The following is a 20356-nucleotide window of genomic DNA, read 5'->3' as shown; positions in this document are numbered from 1 at the left end:
TATGTGTGTCACTTTATATAAATATAACTAAATTATTTATGTGTTCAATAGTAATCCATTGTAAGCTACCAAAAGAACTTTATTTCAAGACCCTGTTTGTCCTTGAAAATCTGACTCTGTCTTCATATCTGATGCTTTGCTTAAATACATTATCCCATCTCTTTTTATCATGTGCCTTTTCAACTCCTCTGCTATTATTTTCTAGCTTCTCACAGTTATACATGTTCAAGGTTTGCTTTGATTTTAAATCTAGTAGTTTGAATCACAGTACAGAATACTAAATAACTGGAAAAGTATTAGCTCATTTAATCAATCTAACCTTGTTTTCTTGTAGGAGGATGTTAAAAATGTATATTTGGAAAGGGAACAAAAAAAGGAATGGAAAAATTTCAAGGTATAGTAATATATATTGCAACAAAATACATAGGATAACTGATAATTCTTTCCTTATGGTAACCTATATTACATTAGTGAAAACTTTTTCAGAGAGTATGAATATTAAAGAAAATGATAATGATGTTTAAACATTTCTACTGAAAAAATATTGTTTAATTCTTTAGAGCTTAGTACTGTCTTGTAAGAAACATTAAAGTAAATTTGTAGTAATTTAATTTTTTTTCCAAACTTAGAGGGAAGAATATGCATGAAGTACCTACTGTGGGCTAGGCAGTTTATATATGCTGTTGCATCAGTTAACCTCTTTAAATATAGTTATTGTTTTTCTTATTTTATGGAAGATGAATTTAAGGACTGTAGAGATTAAGGAACTTGTTCAAATAACACAGATAGTTAATGTAACTTTCAGTAATACAACTCAGGTTTGCTCAATTCCAGAAGCAATGAGTTATTTTTAATTTTATGGTTTTTCTGAAAGAGCAACAGCGTGCAGTTGGCATGTGAGGATAAAACTGTCTTTATTTTGTGATATACATGCCAAAGGAAAAATTAGTGAATATGGTTGTTTTCACATTGCTGTGGAATTAATCCAATCTTTTAGCACTTAAAAACTTGACTGCCAGAATCATTATCATTGTTATCACCATCTTCATCACCACTATCTCCACCATCACTTACCCAGCCATGGGTGAAATCCTTTAAATATCCCATTTGTGTAGTGCTTTCAGCAAATTTAGAAACAAAAAAAAAAGGGACGGGATAACTCTGGAGATTGTGGGACAGCTGAGACACATAGTCTCCAAAACATGAAGAAAAAATTTTTTTGATGTTTATTTATTTTTAAGAGAGAGAGAGAGAGAGAGACAGAGCTTGAGCAGGGGAGGGGCAGAGAGAGAGGGAGACACAGAATCTGAAGCAGGCTCCAGATTCTGAGCTGTCAGCACAGAGCCTGACGTGGGGCTCGAATTCGTCAACTGTGAGATCATGACCTGAGCTGAAGTAGGACGCTTAGCTGACTGAGCCACCTGGGCGCCACAACATGAACAAATTTTTAAAACACAACATAAGGTGCAGCTGCTCTGGAAAACAGTGTGGAGGTTCCTCAAAAAATTAAAAATAGATCTACCCTATGACCCAGCAATAGCACTGCTAGGAATTTACCCAAGGGATACAGGAGTGCAGATGCATAGGGGCACATGTACCCCAATGTTTATAGCAGCACTTTCAACAATAACCAAATTATGGAAAGAGCCTAAATGTCCATCAACTGATGAATGGATAAAGAAATTGTGGTTTATATATACAATGGAATACTACTTGGCAATGAGAAAGAATGAAATATGGCCTTTTGTAGCAATGTGGATGGAACTAGAGGGTATTAGGCTAAGTGAAATAAGTCAGGCAGAGAAAGACAGATACCATATGTTATCACTCATATGTGGATCCTGAGAAACTTAACAGAAGACCAGGGTGAGGGGAAGAAAGGGGAGAAAAAAAAAGTTACAGAGAGGGAAGGAGGCAAACCACAAGAGACTCTTAAATACTGAGAACAAACAGGGTTGATAGAGTGTGGGGAGAGGGGAAAGTGGTTGATGGGCATTGAGGAGGGCACCTGCTGGGATGAGCACTGGGTGTTGTATGGAAACCAACTTGACAATAAATGACATTAAAAAAAAATAAGACACAACATAAAGAAATAAGACAATGTGTCACCTTTAAAGTAGCAACCTCTCTTTATTTTTCTGGCTAACATGATAGATTAATGTGGTATGAGATACTACATAAGAAATAGAAAGTAAAAGTGACAGGCAGAAATTTTAAATAGGTGATTTTATTTAAAAAAAAAACCTTCAATGTTGTATCAGTTGGCCTCTTTACATAGAGTTATTGTTTTTCCTATTTTATGGAAATAAATAAATAGAAAAAGGGGGAAAGGTTTTCAAGCAGGTCAAAGTTAGACTTTGGATCTGGGATACCATAGGTAAGTGCTGCACTACTATGTGGCTTTAAACCCGATATGTGTTTCTCCTTTATGTTGTAGGCATGTACAGTAGGGTGTGAACACTGACCCAATAAGTAAGAACAAGTATGTCAGAAAAACTTTCCAAATACTTATTTCTATTAAAAGAACAGTGAAGGGGCGCCTGGGTGGCTCAGTTGGTTAAGCGGCCGACTTCGACTCAGGTCATGATCTCGCGGTCCGTGAGTTCGAGCCCTGCGTCAGGCTCTGTGCTGACAGCTCAGAGCCTGGAGCCTGTTTCGGATTCTGTGTCTCCCTCTCTCTGACCCTCCCCCGTTCATGCTCTGTCTCTCTCTGTCTCAAAAATAAATAAACGTTAAAAAAAAATTTAAAAGAACAGTGAAGCAAAGAGTGGAGTGAATTCCCACATCAAAATACTACTTCTCATAGCCATCTGCAATAATGAAATCTAATTCTGTGTTCTTGATAAGCTAGTTCTTATGACTTTGTTCATATTCCTGTCAGTCAGTGAGCACTAATTTAGCTCCCATCGGGATTTGCAATACTCCAAATATTATAATTTACTAAAAATCAAGTATTTTTCCTTTTAAACTCAGGTCCTTTCCAAAATAAAATCTTATCATTTCTTTAATTGTATAGACAAAAATAAATATTTAATACTTTCCAATTTCCCCTAAGAAATCCAAATCTCTGTGTAAATATTTGCTTGTAGTTTTTTAAGAATTTTGACCCTATAAAATCTGTCCTACTGAATTTCTTTCAATTCCCTAAATGGCCATTCTCTGTGTTGTCTGAAACACCTTTACCTGTACCGGTCTGTAACCAATTATTGTCAGTTTCATTGTTAGATTGTAATTTGAATGAGGGGGAGATATTGACAAGCATAGTGCCTGTTACATGATGAGAACACAATAATTATAAAGAATAAATGAATGAATAAATGAATGAATGAATGATAAACATACTATCAGAGATGCTTTTACTGTTGAAATGGCCCAGAATAAAGATGCCATAATTTTGCTGATATCTTCCAAATTTATGATGGAAGAATCTCTGGAAAATCTGGGAACTCAAGGCCTTCATTCAAACCATTGTTTCTTTTAGGATTCCCTGCTGTCAGACACACTTTCATCACATAATTAAGAAATGATTCATAAACTTCCAGCTGTATATGTCAGAATCTCAGATTTATTAAAGTTGTTGCAGGAACAATTTATGAAGAGCAATCCACAGAGTTGTACCTGATGCTTGTCGCTCTTGTCCCAAATCCTAAAATCTAGATTATTTGCTAACCATGCAAATGTATCTGCCACACACAGGAATTCTTCTTAAAAATGTCTTGTTACCTATCATTTGATTATTGGTCCTATCAGGATGTCTGTTCTAAATCCAAGGAGTTGTCATGGAACTCAACTTTGATTTCCTTTCTTCCTGTAGCGTATACATCAACAAATATTGAAACATCTAAGCATTTTTTTAATTTCATGAGAAAGAACGTATCAGATTCATATTTATAGGCATTATACATGTACTAACAAGAACAGATTGTGAGCTTTCATGTTCATGCTTTCTAGCCTAGAAGCCTTAAGCAGTATAGGTATTCTACAGACATTTTCTGATTGATTCATAAAAACTTTAACTAAAAACCAATTGGAAGGTGTATGGAAAAATACATTGTTGCACACAATGGTGTGTTAATCAATGTTTAACAAACTACTCCCCTACCCCCAACAAACCAAACCAAAAACTTTTGACTTGTCGCATTTGCCACTTTTCATGGTGTAAATATCCCCATCAGAGCCGATTTCAAGCCCCCGTGAAGTCACTATAAGTACAGTTGGGAGGAGATGCACACAATGGGCTCTCATGGGTTATGAAGTAGCTCCAGAACACAGGTGGTTCGTGATGTCTGTGAGATTATGCAATTACACAAACCTGGTATAACAACTAGGACAGAAAAAAATACGGCTTTTAAATTTAAAACCTTCAGAGAATAATGGAAGTGATGAGGAAACAGGGAGCATTCCACCAAAATTGGTAGGAGGGCTGGAATCAGGAAGAAAGAGATAACTCCTTAACGCAATAATGGAAGATTAAGCAGAAGTAGAAATCTGAGGCGAAATAATCATTTATCAGTATTAACTAACAACAACAAAAATTCTGGGTTTGCCACGTATTCTTTCTGGTTCTCCTAAGATAACTATTTAATAAAAAATGTTTGGCATCGATGCTTATTTATATTGTTCATTTTGACCATATATCACAGGCATACCTGCCACCTGATCTTCCTGCCATTCATGTCTATAGACAAACCCTCTTGCTGCCCTGAGCAAATTTGGACTCCTCAAACAAACCTTCAGCTTTTTGTGCTTAATTCTCCCTCCCAAAGTTTTTTCCCTTCTAACCATTCTATTCAGCTTAGTTTTCTTACTCTTTCAGCACAAATTCCATTTTGGCCTTGTTCTTAGTGTTTTCCCCTCACTCCTCTTAAACAATCTGAGATCTTAGTACTTCTTCAGTCACAACATCCACCACCCTCTATTAACATTCCTAATTGCCTGTAGCTCCCACTGGTAGTCTTTTTTCTTACTGGGTACTTATGGTCTGTAATTTACAATTATATAGCTGGTTATGTACTGAACTATTATTTGCTAAATGTTTTGTACCTGTGTCTCCCTCTCTCTTTCATAGTATATTTTAAGGTACTAGCAAATAAGAGACCATACAAAACAAAATAGTGTTGAACACATAGGGAAACTTAGGAAATAGTTAATGTTAACTGAAATATAGAACTAGAAAAAGGGTAGTTTGACACATAAATGCCTTGCTAATGCCTTTATCAGATTTTACATTAATACCCTAAAATATTTTTATCCCTTTAATAATTTGAACTAAAAATGACACCATAATAATAGTTGCAATCTACATATTTCACTCAAATCTATTCTCAGAATAGGGATTTTTTGGGGTTTTTTTTGTTATTAATCTAATCATTTGGAATAAAATAATTTTTAAAAATTATGAATCAGAGGGGTGACTAGGTATCTCAGTAGGTTGCATGTCTGACTTTGGTTCAGGTCGTGATCTCGCTGTTCATGAATTTGAGCCCCACATCAGGATTTCTGCCATCAGCAGGGAGCCTGCTTTGGATCCTTTCTCCTGCTCTTTTTCTGCACCTTCCCTGCTTGTGCTCTCTCTCTCAAAAATAAATAAACATTTTAAAAAATTATGAATCAGAGTAGAATTGAAGTCAAAGTAGAAATCCATTTTAACACAAAAAATAACTGAAGCAAATAGAATTACTACGAAAAATTCAAATGAAATCACATTTCAGGGCACCTGGGTGGCTCAGTCGGTTAAGCGTCCAGCTTTGGCTCAGATCATGATCATGAGTTCGAGCCCTGCCCTGGGGTCTGCACTGACAGCTCAGAGCCTGGAGCCTGCTTTGGATTCTGTGTCTCCCTCTCTCTCTGTCCTCCCCTGTTTACGCTCTTTCTCTCTCTCTCTCTTTCAAAAATAAATAAACATTATTTTTTTTAAATAAATGAAATCACATTTCAAAATACCTGAAGTAATCACTCCATATTAATTTTCAAACTGTGTTTAGACATTTTTAATGTTAATACCCAGTAGGTTTAAATAAAAATTCAAATTATGGACTGAGCTCTGGCCTATAATTATAATTTTCATAGGTTAAATGGTTTTATGAATTTTGGAAAAGGGGTCCAGTGGTCACAGACTGATAGACTAATTTTTGTTTGTTTCAAATTTTTGTTAATTCTAGTTAGTTAACATATAGTAATATATTGGTTTCAGGAGTAGAATTTAGTGATTCATCACTTACATAACACCCTCTGCTCATATTAAATGATTGATGGTTTTTGCTAGTTGTTAAGGTTTATTTTAATTAGTCTTTATACCTAAGCATCTCAAATTAATCTAATAATAATAACTGCTTCTAACTTTCAAGAGACAAAACTGACACAATTACTGCATATCTCCAAAATGTAGTGATAAAGCATGGGTCAAAAAAAAATGAATAATAACTCCACTAAAATACTCACAAAGAAAACAAAATAAAAAGTTCTCACTCACTTATGTTGTAGCCAATATAAGTTATTTCCTCTCCCTAAGTCCAGAGCCAAAAACACATAATTCTATGGGGCAAAAAACCAATTTTAAGTAAATATAAAAGTCTAAATCCACTAGCTGCATATATAGTTTTAATTACTGACACATGTTTAAATCAGCATTCATATCAGTCCTTTGGCCCTAATATCATGCCTCTGCTTATATCCCTTCAAGTGAAATTAAGTACCATGTAGTCATCTCTTCTCTAGGCTATATTTGATTAGCTCCCTCAGTTCCCCTCATAAATTCTATTTTCCTTTTTTAAAGATTGTTTTGTTGCTCTCTTCTGGACCCTCAATGATTAACATAAGGCCACTAAATTAAATTTCACTTCTTATGCCCAAGTCTATATTTACCAAGTTATTATATTACTTGACCTGATGCCTCAGGCTAGTCTTCATGAAATGGAATATACTATTGAAAAGTGAAAATCTTTTTCTCATTCTACCAACTATTGGTTGATCTTTTTATCATAAAATTTATACTTACTTTTCCCATAGGGATTAATATGACAAACAATATTGATCATTAATCCTGTAACATGTATCTATAGATTTTAAATGGAGACCTCAAGCTTTTTTCTCCTCCTTTTCCTTCTCCTCCTCCTCCTCCTCCTCCTCCTCCTCCTCCTCCTCCTCCTCCTTCTTTTGGCATATCTCTCACTGTCATTTCTCTTTGAAAACATTGTCTCATTATTTGAAATTAAAGAATGTATTTTTGTGAACTCATGCACAGAGGCATATATATTGCTATAATATTATGCACACATTTGTGCATTTTAATTTTGTCCTGACTACTATGCACTTGATACATTTGCTTCATATATTTCAAAGATAAAAAACATAAGCTAAGTTTGTAAAAAAGCTAATTTCCTGAAGAAAAAAATCATTTGCCCCCTGATGCTCACTGCTTTTTCCAATCTTTGTCTACATGAACTTAATGTTATTCTTGAGAATCCAAACCCATCAACCGCCTTGCTCTCCTACCCTTTCCCATATTTATCTGTAGGTGAAACTAGTCGTCATAGCTGGACTTTTCTGATGCTGAGCTTGACCATTTTTCAACTGCTGCTTTTGATAAAAGACATAATCATCTGGGAAATATAAATGCAGTTTCTGGAGAGAGCTGAGTCCTTCTGAGAATGATTGCCTGGTGAGCCAAGTTCTGTCATCAAAACCCGACAGACAGTTCACACTGGAATACGTGTTTAAGGGTGTGGGAATATGCAGACAGATTTTGTCCTTTGTGTTTAACTTGGCAGTCTTTTTCCTCACTGCTTCTTGCATTGTTTTATAGCAATGACATCTTCTTACATGATTCGCATGACTAGGTATTTAATAGAGAAACCTGCTGGTTTTCATAAGATTTGGGAAGACGAGGATGGATAGGGAGGCTGTTATAAGTTTGTCTATTTTCAAACCAAGCAATAAATTTAAAAAGCTCTATTTCCAATGTGAATCACAAATGAAGATGTGCCGAAATGTGTTCAAATTAATTTTCTAGTGCAATGGGGGAAAAAAAAAAAAAACAAGCACTGTAATATCAGCTTCTGCATTTTCTTTTTTAGTTCTCCAGAATTTCTCTTTTTAATTTACTGTCCACTAAACTCACTAATTCCAATTCCTTTCTTACCTTTGTCACTAAACACGGTCATGTTACCCAGATAAAGAAAAATACTGTAAGACAGAATCAGTTTCTGATACATGCTACAGCACAGATGAAGCTTGAAGACATGCTAATTGAAATAAACTAGACACAAACGGATATCAATATTGTCTGATTCCATTTATATAAGGTGCCTGGAACAGTAAAATTTTGTCTTAGATTGTCTTAGAGATAGAAGGTAGGATAGTGGTTACCTGGGGCTTGAGGGTAAGCAGAATGGAAAGTTATTGCTTAATGGTTGCAGAGTTTCAGTTTGAGATGATAAAAAACTTTTGAGGATGGATACTGGTGATAGTTATACAACAGTGTGAATGTACTTAATGCCACTGAAATGTACACGTAAGAGGGTAAAATGGTAAATATTATGTTATTTATATTTTGCCTATATTGATAAAACAAAGAGGATCTCTGCCAGCTCCCCCACGTTACCCACTGAGATGGAACACTTCAGAGAGAATAGCCGTGTGGTGCACCAGGAAAGGGTAGACCATAGTGTCACAAGTGTAGTGTCACAAGGGTAGTCTCACAAGTGTCAGCATCAGCCAGTGGGCTTAAAGCACAGCATGCCATTTGTGACCATGCCGAGAGATCAGATGTTCTTCTTCAAAGGCTTAAATTTGTTAGACCCACAACATGTACACTATTCTGAATAGAACGGAAGTGATATCTGAGAATGACAAAATCCAATTTCCCATAAGTCCAGAGTGTGAACTTTTGGAGTTTTAGATTAAATCTAACTTAGAAAAATTAAAGAATTGTTACTTTTTTCTACTCTATGGTAGAGTAAATTTTAGGACCGTTGAATGAGTTTACTTTTTCCTGAAAAAAAGGAAAAGATGTTTTTAAAGGTATGTTCTATCTTATCATCAGTGGTGTCTAACAGTATTTTGAGAAATAGGTTTATTTTATTTGGAAATAGGAGCCATAAAATTTATAAAATACCATTTTAAGTTAATAGCCTGCAAAGTCATAATTATGTTTAGTGCAAAAATGCAGTAACTTTCTATTTAAAAGGTGTTCTTAATTTGGTTTTATTTTCTTTTGTCCTGTGAATTGTCTTTTACCTAGCTTTATTCGTCATCCTGGTTTTCATTTCATTTTTTATTGTAAGTGACACAAACATAAAGCATTTTGACACTGATTTCCATTAAAATATTATATCTGTTGGTATCTGCTTCTAGCAATAAAGATTTCTGTGATTTATATTCTCCATATTTATATATTTCTCCGACATTCTGCTATGCTTTTAGTCAATGCTCTTCTTTCTTTTTTAGTTTTCAGTCATTATTATCAGATCATAAGGTTGTGAGGTTTTTTTTAACTATTTACATAAATGGGATAATGCTATATTTAGTACTCTTATTTTTGTAGAAACATAAAAAGAAGACTGAATTGGATTCAAATCTAGGCTTTACCACTTTTGAGCTTTTTGACTCACAGGTTATTTAACATCTCCAAACCTTAATTTGGGATTTCTCAACCTATGAAACACTGTTTCTCTATGTTCCATATGTTCAGATCTCAATGAAACAATTCATAGGATATCATATATTTCTTATTTTTATTATAAATCTATATATTAGTGCAGCTTGTTACCTTCAGCGTTAATAGAAATGTTAGTAGAAATGTATCCTGAACAATTTGGATTATGACTTTTAATTATCCATTTACTGCCCTGAGATTAATTCTGTTTCTAATTAGTATTGTTTCAATTACCCAAATTTTATGAAAAAAAATAATGACTTTAATATGTAATTTTTTTCTTTGTACCAATTGAATGGAAAATAATCATAAGATGTTAAGTGGGAAAAAAGTTTCTTAGTCTTTCACAAGAAGAAATGTGGTATAAAAATTAAATTAATATGCTGCACACAATAATATTAGCATCTGAGCTAAAAACAAACAAAAAAACAAACAAAACGATATGCTACAACTGTAGGTACCATATTTAATTTCTGAAGCCTGATATCATTTCAGCTTAACTATATGATTTTTCAAATTAAATTAATGTCAACTTGAATGTTATAGATTGCATAGTTGCTTTATGGATATTTGTTTATTAGTTATAAAATATTTATGTTCCAAGAATTAAATCTAATTTTATCATTATATATATTTAAGCAATATGTTATGTAATTAATCACATCAGCCCTGGAAGTCAACTAGAATTCTTTATTAAAAATTGCCTTAGTGTCCTTATCTAAAAACCAACCAAACATTCCCTATCTTTCAGGATTGTTGTGAGAGTTAAATGAGACATAGTAGGCAATCAACACATACTCATTCCCTTTACTTATTTATAAATATCACTCTCTATGGCTTTTATTTCATTGTTGTTTTTATAAGTAAAGGCAATATAAACAAAACCAAATGTAGAATTAGATGTTTTTAAAGTATTAATGCTGTGCTCCAGATTATGCTAAATTTTTGCATGGTACAAATGACCCACAAGCCCTCACTGACTTCCAGCAACAAAGGTTCATTTCTTACCTACTTGCCCAGCATAGGTTGACTGCATGTTTGCATTTGCTAGGACTCAGTGTTGCTCTCACATGGAACAAAAAAAGGGACCATGTAGGAAACACTCAATGGCTCCTGAAGCTTCTTCTTGGGAATGGCACACCTCCTGTCTTCTCTCACTGTATTGAGCAAAGCAAGTTACACAGGCACTTCTGGCATCAGAGAAGTCTAAGCCTCTTCTAAGGAGGAACACTCCAGAGAGTTACTCAAGAAGAGATTTTAAAGAGAGGCATAAAAATTTATATGATAATATAAGCTATTCCAATTATTAGAAGAATTTATTATCTTGGCAAATGAAAATAAACAGGAATATCATTCCTTGCTATCTGCCTTATAGCAGTAAAGGGAAGATAAACTAAATGACATATACATACAATTTAGGGATCTCAGAAAAAAAGTTTTATAAATTAAAAGTTATAATTTCTCCTCAAATATTTTATTCTAACTTAAAAAATAGCTCCACTAAGAAATAATTTATAAATATGAATGTTGAGTTATATTTAATAGAAAATTGTGCATAAGTTATATTTTTACAGATTTGCTTTGGTAAAATTGTATCTTTAAAGTTTTTTTTTAAATAGCTATTTTTTTGTTGTTTTCCTGTGGAATTCATACTATTCATTCTACTATAAGTTTCAAAGTTTAGGGATGATAAGATTAATTACTTTTAATAATCTTTTCTTTCTAGGGTAAAACAATGAAAAACTCCTTGTATTATAATGGAATTATTCCAGGCTTTGGAAAATGGGACCATTGCTGGACCAGCATTCCTAGGAATCTCAAGGATACTCTAATCAGTTATTAAAAATGTCAACTTATAAGATTGGGAATTTCAGCATGGATTATTAATTGTTTTTGTTATTCACTTGGAATCACTATAATGGTCTACCCATTTACCTCACAATTCTATTTCTTCCCGAAGACAAATTTCTTACTAATTAATCCATATAAATTCCTACTAATATATTTATTTTGGACAACTGAATTTCCTTTTTATTTTTTTATTTATTTTTTGCTGTTTTCTCTTTATTAAGGTCCTGTATCATAAAAGGAGATAAAAATATCTTCTGTAACAATTTTTTAGAGGACCAAAAATTTTAAAATAAAATTTCTGACATCTAAGTCCTAATTAGCATATTTAAATTATATACCACGCTTTGGCTCATTAAATTAAGTGTAAAAGTGAAACAAAAATGGTAAGCTGCTTATTGCTTTTCAAAAACTATGAAATAATGGTTTTATTGCCATCTTAAACTTGTTTGCAAAACACAGCCTATTTTCTATGCATTTTATAGTATATGTAAGATGGCTTAGTCCATTTGGCCTTTTATACCAAAATGCTACAGACTGGATGGCTTATAAACAAGAGAAATTTATTTCTCACAGTTCTGGATGATGGGAAGATCTAGATCCAATATGGTCATGTTCTGGTGAGGATCCTTTATCTGTCCATAGCCCTCATCTTCTTCTGTGCCCACATGGTGGAACCAGCTAGGAAGCTTTCTAGTATCTCTTGTATAAGAGCACAAATCCCATTCACAAAGGCTCCACTATCATGACTTAGGCATCCCCTAAAGGCCACACTTCCTAATACCATCACATTATGCATTAGGATTTCAACATATGAATTTTGGAGGAACACATACATTCAAACCACAATATAAGGAAACAGAATTTCTATGCAAAATATTTACAAATTCACAAAGGCAAACTTGCACATGATTCTAAAATAGGCTATTTAAAAATTTATAGCTGTATAACTTCTCAATCATTATTATCATGATTTTTATTAACTTTTAACTCTAGTATAATTAATATGCAATGTTATATTAGTTTCAGGTAAACAATATAGTGATTCAACAAATCTATACATTACTCAATGCTCATCATGAAAAATGTACTCTTAATCCCCTTCATCTATTTCACCCATTCCCTCCTCCCACCACCTCTCTGGTAACCATCAGTTTGTTCCTTATAGTTAAAAGTCTGTTTTTTCATTTGGCTCTTTTTTTTGTTTGTTCATTTGTTTTGTTTCTTAAATTCCACATATGAATGAAAATATATAGTGTTTGTTTTTCCCTGACTGACTTATTTCACTTAGTATTATACCCTCCAAATCCATCCATGTTACTGCAAAGGACAAGGTTTCATTATTTTTTAGGGCTGAGTCATATTCCATTGTGTGTGTGTGTGTGTGTGTGTGTGTGTGTTTGTGTGTGTGTGTGTATTGATAATAACATCTTTTTCCATTCATCTAATGATGGACACTTTGATTGGTTCCATATTTTGACTATAGTAAATAATGCTGTAGTCATTTACATAGGAGTAAAAATAGGGGTGCATTTACCTTTTTAGATTGTGTTTTCATATTCTTTGGGTATATTCAGTAGGAGAATTACTAGATCATAACATAATTATATTTTTATTTTTTGAGGAGCCTCCATACTGTTCCACAGTGGATTTACTAGTTTGCATTCCCAACTACAGTGCATGATGTTTCTTTGTTCTCCATATCCTTGCCAACATTTGTTTCTTGTGTCTTTGATTTTAGTCATTCTGACAGCTTTGAGGTGATATATCATTGTCATTTTAATTTGCATTTCTCTGATGATTAGTATGTTGACCATTTTTTCATGTTTCTGTTGGTCTTCTGAAAGGTCTTCTTTGGAGAAATGTCTGTTTATATCAGACTTGATTGGATTATTTGCTTTTTGGTGTTCAGTTGTATAAGTTCTTTATATATTTCAGATACTAACAACTTATAAAATATATCATTTGCAAATATTTTCTCCCATTCAGTAGGTTGTCTTTTAGTTTTATTCATTGTTTCCTTCATTGTACAGAAACTTTTAATTTTTATATAGTCCCAACAATTTATTTTTGTTTTTGTTTCCCTTAAAAGACATATCTCAAAAAACATTGCTACAGGGGCACCTGGGTGGCTCGGTTGGTTATGCATCTGAATTATGATTTGGGGTCAGGTCAGGATCTCAATGTTCATGAGATCGAACACTGCATTGGGCTCTGTGCTAACAGCATGGAGCCTTCTTGGGATTCTCTCTCCCTTTCTCTCCCTGCTCCTCCCCTGCTCACATTCTGTCTCTCTCTCTCTCTGTCTCTCAAAATAATTAAATAAACTTTTAAAAAACTAATAACAAAATTTAAATGTTGCTACAGTTGATTTCAAATATTGCCTATACTTCTAGGATTTTTATGGTTTCAGTTCTCACATTAAAGACTTTAATCCATTTCAAGTTTATTTTTGTGTATGATGTAAGAAAATGGTCCAGTTTCATTCATTTGCATGTAGCCAGTTTTCTCAACATCATTTGTTGAAAACACTGTATTTTTCCCACTGATATTTTTCCTTTTTTTGTCAAAGATTAATAGTCCATAAAATCATGGATTTATTTCTCTGTTTTGTTCTATTGATCTATGTTTCTGTTTTTGTGTGAGTACCATACTGTTTTTGATTACAATAACTTTGTAGTATATCTAGAAATGTGGAATACCTCCAGTTTTGTTCTTTTTCAAGATGCCTTTGGCTATTCAGGTCTTTTGTGATTCCATACAAATTTTTGGATTCTTTGTTCTAGTTCTGTGAAAAATGATGTTGGTATTTTGATAGTGATTGCATTAAATCTGTATATTGCTTTGGGTAGTATGGGCATTTTAACAATATTTGTTCTTCAAATCCATGAGTATGGAATATCTTTCCATTTGTTTGTGGCATCTTCAATTTCTTTCATCAATGTTTTTAGTTTTCAGAGTACAGGTCTTTCACCTTCTTGGTTAAGTTTATTTCTAGGTATTTTATTCTTTTTGGTGTAGTTGTAAATGGGACTGTTTTCTTAATTTCTCTTCCTGCTACTTCATTATTAGTGTATGAAAATGCAACAGATTTCTGCATACTGATTTTGTACCCTGCGACTTTACTGAATTCATTCATCAGTTCTAGCTGTTTTTGGTGCAGTTGTTAGGATTTTCTATATTTTATCATGGCACCTGAAAATAGTGAGAGTTTTACTTATTCCTTACCAATCTGTATGCCCTTTATTTATTTTTCTTGCCTGATTGCTGTGGCTGGGACTTCTAGCCAACTTTTATGTTGAATAAAAGTGGTAAGAGTGGACATTTTTGTCTTGTTTCTGATCTTAAAGAAAACACTTTCAGTTTCTCACCATTGAATATGATGTTAGCTGTGGATATTTCATATAAGGCTTTTATTATGTTGAAGTATGTTCCCTCTAAACCTACTTTGCTGAGGGTTTTTATCATGAATGGATGTACATGTCAAATGTCAAATGTACTTTATCAGTTGCATCTATTGATATTATCACATTGTTTATATCCTTTCTCTTGTTGATGTGATGTATCATGTTGATAGATTTGTGAATATTGAACCACTCTTGCATCCCAAGAATAAATTCTGCTTAATCGTAGTGTATGATTTGTTAAATACATTGTTGGATTCATAGTTTGCTAATATTGGGTTGAGGACTTCTGCATCTATGTTCATCAGAGGTATTAGCCTATTGTTCTCTTGTTTTTGTTTTTGTTTCGAGTGCCTTTATCTGGTTTTGTTATCAGGGTAATGCTGGTGTCATGGAATGAATTTAGGGGCTTATCATCCTCTTCTATTTTTAAAATAGTTTTAGAAGAATAGTATGAACTATTTTTTTAATGTTTGGAGGAATTCACATGTGAAGCCACCTGATCTTGACTTTTTGTTTGTTGGGAGTTTTTTGATTACTGATTCAATATCTTTGTGAGTAATCAGTCTGTTCAAATTTTTTATTTCTTCCTGCTTCAGTTTGGTAGGTTATATATTTCTAGGAATTTATCCATTTCTTTTAGGTTGCCCAGTTGTTGACATATTCTCTTATAATCCTCTATATTTCTGAGGTGTCAATTTTTATTTATTTCTTTTCTTCATTTCTGATTTTTAGTACCCCAGACTTTTGATGAGTCTCGCCAAAGGTTTGTCAATTTTATTGATCTTTTCAAGGACGAACTACTGGTTTCATTGATCTGTGCTATTGTTTTGTTTTGTTCATTTCTGTGCATTTTTTTTTTCTTTTTACTTTCTATTTTGTTTATTTCTATTCTAATCTTTACTTTTTCCTTCCTTCCTTTGGTTTTGGGTTCTGTTTGTACTTGTTTTTGTTTTTTTGTTTTTTGTTTTTTATTTTTTGTTTTTTTTTTAGCTCCTGTGGGTGTAACATTTGATTATTTATTTGAGATTATTCTTACATCTTGAGGTAAGCCTGTATGGCTATAATCTTCCTTCTTAGAACATTTTACTGCATCCCAAAGATTTTGAACCATTGTATTTTCATTTTCAGTTGTTTCCATATATTGTTTGATTTCCTCTTTGATTTCTTGGTTGAGTCATTCATTATGTAGTAACATGTTATTGAACACCATGTATTTGTGGTCTTTTTTGGTGGTTGATTTCTAGTTTCACAAAAGATACATGGTATGACTTTGATCTTTATGAATTTGTTTTGTGCACTAATATGTGATCTATTCTGGAGAATGTTCCAAGTGCATTTGAAAAGAATGTGTATTCTCGGGGCGCCTGGGTGGCGCAGTCGGTTAAGCGTCCGACTTCAGCCAGGTCACGATCTCGCGGTCCGTGAGTTCGAGCCCCGCGTCAGGCTCTGGGCTGATGGCTCAGAGCCTGGAGCCTGTTTCCGATTCTGTGTCTCCCTCTCTCTCTGCCCCTCCCCCGTTCATGCTCTGTCTCTCTCTGTCCCAAAAATAAATAAACGTTGAAAAAAAAAAAAATTTAAAAAAAAAAAAAAAAGAAAAGAATGTGTATTCTTGTTTTAGGATGGAATATTCTGATTATATCTGTTAGATCCATCTGTCATTCAAAGCCACTGTTTCCTAGTTGATTTTCTGTTTGGATGAACTATCCGTTGATGGAAGCGGGGTGTTAAAGTCCCCTACTACTATGCTATTACTATCAATTTATGCCTTATGTTTATTTTTTAAGTGTTTTTATTTATTTTTGAGAATTAGAGGGGGAGAGAAAGGGAGAGTACAAGTTGGGGAGGGGCAAAGAGAGAGGGGGACATAGGATCCAAAGTGGGCTCTGCACTGACAGCAAGGACCCAATGTGGGGCTCCAAGTCACGACCTGTGAGATCATGACCTGAGCGGAAGTCGGAAGCTCAACTAACTGAGCCACCTAGGTGCCCCTTTATGTTTGTTAATAGCTGCTTTTTATAGTTGTTGCTTCCATGTGGGTGCATAAATAATGACCATTGTTATGTCTTCCTGTTGGATTGTCCCTTTATGATTGTATAGTGTCTTTCTTTGTCTCTTGTTACAGTGTTTGCTTTAAAGCCTATTTTGTCTGATATAAGTATCTCTACCTTGGCTTTCTTCTCACTTCTGTTTGCAAGATATTTTCCATCCCTTTACTTTCATTCTGCAAGTGTCTTTAGGTCTGCATGAGTCTCTTCTAGGCAGAATATAGGTGGTACTTGCTTTTTAATCCATTCTGTCATGCTATGTCTTTTGATTGGACCATTTAGTCCATTTACATTCAAAGTAATTATTGGTAGGTATGTACTTATTGCCATTTTGTTACTTCTTTTATGGCTATTGTTGAAGTTCTTCTCTGTTCCTTTCTTCTCTCGCTTTCTTATGTTGAGGTTTGCTGGATTTCCTTAGTGATATACTTGGATTCCTTTTATTTTTTGCATGTCTATTACCAGTTTTTGATTTGTGGTTATGATTATGTTCATATACAACCTGTTATTCATAGAAGAGTCTATATTAACTTGGTGGTCACTTAAATTTGAACTCATTCCAAAAGCACTAAATTGGAGTACCCAGATGGCTCAGTTGGTTAAGCAACCGACTCTTGGTTTCAGCTCAGGACATGATCTCATGGTTTCATGGGTTTGAGGCTCTGCATCAAGCTCTGTGCTGGCAGCACAGAGCCAGTTTGGGATTTTCTGTCTTCCTCTCTCTCTGCCCCTCCCCCACTCATGCTGTCTCTGTCTCTTTCAAAATAAATAAATAAATGAACTTTAAAAAATAAATATAAGCACTAAATTTTTACTCCTCTCTCCATCATATTTTTGCTATATAGTGTTATACTTTACAACCTTTATTTGTGAATCCCTCAACTGATACATATACATAGATATAGATAGATAGATAGATAGATAGATAGATAGAGATAGATCCTTTCCACTTAAGAATCCCCATTCCTGTAAGATTGGTTTAGTGGTGATGGATTCCTTTAACTTTTGTTTATCTGGGAAACTCTTTAACTCTCCTTCTATTCTTAATGATAGCCTTGCTGATTAGAGTATTCTTGATTTCAAGGTTTTTTTCTTTTAACACATTGAATAATATAACATGCCATTCCCTTCAGGCATGCAAAATTTCTGCTTTGAAATCAGCAGATAGCCTATGGGGTTTCCTTTGTATGTAACTTTTTTCTTTTCCCTTGCTGCTTTTAAAATTCTCTTTATCACTATGTTTTGCCATCTCAATCACTATGTGTCTTGGTGTTGAATTCCTTGGATTGATTTTGTTGGGTGCTCTCTCTGCCTCCTAGATCTGGATTTCTATTTCCTTCCCTACATTAAGGCTGTTTTCAGCTATTATTTCTTCAAATAAGTTTTCTGCCCCCTTTTTTCTCTCTTCTCCTTCTAGGATTCTTATAATCTGAATGTTGTTACACTTGATGGTGCTGAGTTCACTTAATCTATTCTAATTTTTCATTAATCTTTTTTCTTTCTCCTGTTCAGTTTGATGGTTTTCCATTACTCTGTCCTCTAAGTCACTGATCCATTCTTTTGCTTCCTGTAGTCTACTATTTTTTCTATCTAGTGTATTTTTAATTTCAGTTATTGAGTTCTTCATCTCTGGTTCTTTTTTTATGTTTTCTAGCTTGTATTGAGGGTCTCACTGAGGTCCTTCACTCTTTTCTCAAGTCCGGTGAATGTCTTTATGACTATTACTTTAAATTCTCTATCAGGCATACTTATAGCTCTTTTGCTGTGATTTTGTCCTATTCTTTCATTTGGAACATATTCCTCTGTCTCCTCATTTTGTCTAATTCTTTGTGCCTATTTCCATATGTTAGTAAAATCAGCTATGTCTCCTACTCTTGAAAAGTAGTGGTCTTATTAAGAAGAGGTCCTGTAGTGCACTAAAGTGCAATGTCCCTTGTTCACCAAAACCTGGCACTTCAGGAGTGTCTCCTTTGTGTGTTGCATGCTGCCCTACTGCTGTGGCTGAATCATGTTTGCCCTCAGTACAAGCCTCTATAATGGCTTTCTCTGCCAGTTGTAGGCAAGGTTTGGTCTCTGTGTTATTAATGGGCCAGTCTGGGGGTGCCTTGGGCTTGAGTTGGGTCAGATAAGGCATTTGCTAGAGCTTTGGTTGCAGGCAACTGTAGGGCACTCTTCCTGTGTTGTCCCCTGAGAGACTTTCACTGATGGATGGGGTCTGCAAACAGACCATTTGTCTGTCCCCAGCCCACTCTGGGGATATAGTTGGATTGGTGTGTATGGTTATCTTCCCCATTTCCTGGGGCAGAAGTCACTTTAGAATGGCACTAGCCCCTTTGGGTCTGCTTGCACAATGCCATGCTTGTGGCACTGTTTTGGATGGATTCCTGCTGAGGGCAGGTTGGAGGGGGTCGATCTGCAGGAGAATTCAAAGGCTCGACAGGCTGTTAGCAACCTAGGTGGAGTATTCCTGTTGTGCTTATTCCCACAGGTATCTGTGTAACTGGGCTGGGTTCAGGGGAAGGAAATGACATCCACCAGTCTTTTTGTTCCTTACGAAGTCTCCAAAAGATCCCTGCCCCTCTAGTATATTTTCTGAGATTAGTAAATAAATCTCCTTCCCTTTTACCATTGGCATTTTTCAAACTGCTGCTTTCATGCTGTATCTCAGCAGAGACGTTTGTTATGCCATCTCTTCAAGGGAAGGCCCTCAATTTCATATTGCCCTCCTACCCTGCCAGAGCCTACCTGCTGATTTTTAGTTTCACGTGTTAAACCCCACTTATTGTCTGACAAAGTTAAGTCCCTGAGGTTTTCAAAGCCAGATATTCTAAGGATTCTCATTCTAGTGTAGTTCCCCTGTGCCTAGGGTGTCCAGTTTGGGGTATGCTCCTCTCCCTTTTTAATGCCTATGGTGTTCCTCCCTCCCAAGACTGTCTAGAGCATCCGCTTTGTTCCCAACCATGTCTCCACCCTTCTTACTATTTTCTGTGGACTCTTCTCTACATTATGCTGTGGAGAGTCTGTTCTCCAGTCTTCAGGTTGTTTTCTGGGTTATATACACTGAGGTGGGTGTTATCTAATTATATCCATGGGTAGAGGTGAGTTTGGATCTTCCTACTCTGCCATCTTCCTCAGGTTATCTTAACCACTTTGGTATATTTTCTGAAATGCCATTGGTCCTTCTGATTCCTATAACATCTTCTATAGAGGAGCCTAGAAGTAATCATGTGACATCTCCCATTGCTTAACCATTTAATGCTCAAACTTATTTTCTCTGATATTTTATTTATGCTTCACAGTAATAATTTATTCATAAAGTATAGAAAACTTCTAATTCAAGCAGAAATGATGATAGAGGTGAAACAGTCTGTTCAAAATATCAGTAGATGAGGCACCTGGGT

The 20356-nt window shown here is 34.6% G+C and overlaps 1 long non-coding RNA gene across 1 annotated transcript; it reads left to right on the top strand.

Moving 5' to 3' along the window:
• The first annotated feature begins 342 nt into the window (after positions 1–342).
• Positions 343–11535, top strand: LOC123584829. The gene is made up of 3 exons (XR_006705698.1): positions 343–394; positions 7517–7660; positions 11382–11535. It is a non-coding gene; the product is annotated as an uncharacterized LOC123584829 (long non-coding RNA).
• The last annotated feature ends 8821 nt before the right edge of the window (positions 11536–20356 follow it).

This window comes from Leopardus geoffroyi, chromosome C3 (assembly GCF_018350155.1).
Source record: "Leopardus geoffroyi isolate Oge1 chromosome C3, O.geoffroyi_Oge1_pat1.0, whole genome shotgun sequence".
NCBI classification, from domain to species: Eukaryota; Metazoa; Chordata; class Mammalia; order Carnivora; family Felidae; genus Leopardus; species Leopardus geoffroyi.
The sequence above is the reverse complement of the archived record's forward strand: the minus strand, read 5'-3'. Positions and strand labels throughout refer to the sequence as shown.